This window comes from Hyaena hyaena, unplaced genomic scaffold, assembly GCF_003009895.1.
Source record: "Hyaena hyaena isolate Hyena2069 unplaced genomic scaffold, ASM300989v1 scaffold_381, whole genome shotgun sequence".
In the NCBI taxonomy this organism is placed as follows: Eukaryota; Metazoa; Chordata; class Mammalia; order Carnivora; family Hyaenidae; genus Hyaena; species Hyaena hyaena.
Window position 1 is genome coordinate 1,426,833 of NW_024081012.1, and position 2,830 is coordinate 1,429,662.

The 2,830-nt window shown below is 37.5% G+C and overlaps 1 protein-coding gene across 1 annotated transcript in view; it reads right to left on the reverse strand.

The window, feature by feature from the left end:
* Positions 1-290: 290 nt before the first annotated feature.
* GTDC1 (glycosyltransferase like domain containing 1) overlaps positions 291-2,830 on the reverse strand; it is a 329,154-nt gene continuing 326,614 nt past the window's right edge. The window contains exon 11 of the mRNA XM_039250740.1: positions 291-363. The gene's annotated coding sequence lies outside the window, so the exon portion shown is untranslated. The remainder of the gene's footprint in view (positions 364-2,830) is intronic.

Below are 2,830 nucleotides of genomic sequence, written 5' to 3' on the forward strand. Positions count from 1 at the left end.
TGGTAAGGATTTCACTAGGTCCCAGCAGGTTTGAGATCAAAAGCTTTGGTTAAATAGAAGCCTGTTGGGAAATCTTAAAACCTCTTTGTAATGTAACTTTAAAAAGTTAATACAAAGAACCCTTAGACTGAAGCCCGTAACAGCACGAACAAAGAGTATATCAAAACTGATTCCATTAAGAGAAAGTGGACATACAAATTCACTTAATTTAAAGAGCAATCTGTTATATTACTATGTGAGAGAATAGAACTTATATCATACCATCAAGTCCATTTAGAAGATGTGCTTATTTCTTCTTACATACGCCAGACTTCATTCTTTGTCATTCAGATATGCTTTTTAAACAACATATATATTCATTTTCTGAAAAGAGAAAGAGCGATGTGCATTTAAATTCACTCCTAAAGAAGATACTTTTAAAACAAATTAAAATTAAACTTGATGGGGATCCATCAGTCAGTCGGTTATCTCTTTTTCATGGTGTCAAACTGCTAATTGCCCGTTCTCCTTAAAATAATAAACCTTCAATTGATATTGATTGGTAGATCATTAATGAGTGCATTAATTATAATATGATTTTTATAATTAATACCAACCCATTTCTTCACAAGTCACACACTTTTATTAACTGAACTCATCCAATAATGGTTTAGTGGAAATATTTTGCTCGGTCAAACAACCACCCCCAAAAAAATCCTTATTTGGTTTTAATGTCTGAATTTTACAATTAGTTTTGAATCTTTCAAAGCACTTTCATGTACCCAATGTGTCTCATATTAGGCACGTTAGGCATGTGGAATGGGTGGGTTAGGCAGTGTTTTCCTTTTTGTTTGTAATAAATAGGGATACTGAAGCACACCGTTAGGACAAACAATGTTGATTGCACAGCCTTTTTGAGATGGCTTGGACTAGTAGCTTTAGTTCCCAATGTCAAGCTTAGAAATTTTTCAACTGAGCCATGTCTCACAGATCCCAGAAGGTAATTATATAGTAGCTTAAAAGATAAACTGAAGTTTATTAATGTTAAGAGTTTATTTGAGCAACAATCGGTTCAAATAGGGGCAGCATCCCATCTGGCAGATAGAAAGGAGCTCCGAGGAGCTGTACAAAATGAAAGACTTGTATAGGTTGATGGGAGCAGGGGCAGGAAGTTACACTAGACAAAAAAGCAAGCTGGTTATTACTAAGTCATTTCCCTTTAGGGGATAGAAGGGGCCTATCTAGTGCTGATCCCTAACTGACTGTCTTAGGATTCCATTTCTGGAGGTGCCAGAACTATAATTAAAGCTCAGTTTTGGGACACAGGCTTAGTATAAATGACTCCATCCTGGGCCTGTTGTCTTGTTTTTAACACTCAACTCATACACGGCTGTATTTCTCCCAAGAACTCTTTCCCAAGTGTGGCCATTATTGACAGCAAATATCCTAAAATTCTCATATTGGTAGATGGAGAAACTTTGGTTTGTGTACCATATTCAATTTTTTATCTGCATTTTCTCTTGCCTTCTTTCCTCATATCTTCTTTTACTTCCCTGCTTCCACCTCAGTTCTTCTCCCAGTGTGTTGTCTGATTAATGATAGGAAAATGAAAACAGGAGAATGGCAGATTATGTCTCTGGGACTTTCTGTGAAAAGGTATAAAAAGCGTTGGAAAAGGGTCAAGTATTCCTTGAATGAACCATCCCAATGAGGTTTTGTTTTTTGTTTTTTGTTTTTTACCAAGTACCATCAGTCCCTTAAAAAAAAAATATGAAGAAGGATCTCCTTTGGCTCTATTGAAAACAAACAAATTTAGGGACGCCTGGGTGGCTCAGTCGGTTAAGCATCTGACTTCAGCTCAGGTCATGATCTCACAGTTTGTGGGTTTGAGCCCCTCATTGGGCTCTCTGCTGACAGCCGGCTCAGAGCCTGGAGCCTGTTTCAGATTCTCTGTCTCCCTCTGACCCTCCCCTGCTCACACTGTCTCCCTCTCTCTCTCAGAAATAAATAAAAAACATTGAAAAAAACTTTTTTAAAAAAAGAAAACAAACAAATTTACATTTTTGACGATCCTGTATCCTCACAGAGTCACCAGGGAAACTCTGAGCCAGCACCCTACTCTGCACAGGTGAGTCATCAGATACTGGTCCACTTAAAGCTATTCAATGAGCTCGTAACAATGTCTGTCCTGATGGAATGTTGACTCACATAAGTCCTCTACCATGCAAATTGCCATCTGTGATATATAAAAAAATATCAAATCAATAATGAAAGGTGCACATGGACACTAAATCATTGATTCCCAAATATGTGTATATAGGTATGCATTGTGTGAGTATATTTATGTATATATTCTATATGGATGACATATGTGCTTATATCAATATAGTTAACCTGTGAGGTGTTATTAGAGTATACCTATTCTGCTCCAACACTGACTCCATGCTCAGTGGGCACTGTGTGACTAGCTTATCCCAATTGGATACTTTGGATACTTTTATAGACATACTAAGACCTTAATATTCCTGAAGTTATTGCTTATGTCTTTAGTGGGCTTTGAATTTTAAAATCCATTCCAATGCATATTCTAGTATTTGAACACAAGTCTTGAATTTCAAAAGTTCAAAAATCACTACACTAGCAATAAATAAATTGAATGTAAAGGTGTTCTTTGAAACCTTCGCATATCGTTAGCAAGATCTTAGACACCAACAAGATTATTTTATTTTTTAAGGGGCACCTGGGTGGCTTAGTCGGTTAAACGTCCGACTTTCGCTTAGGTCATGATCTCGCGGTTCGTGGGTTCGAGCCCCGCGTCGGGCTCTGTGCTGACTGCCAGCTCAGAGCCTGG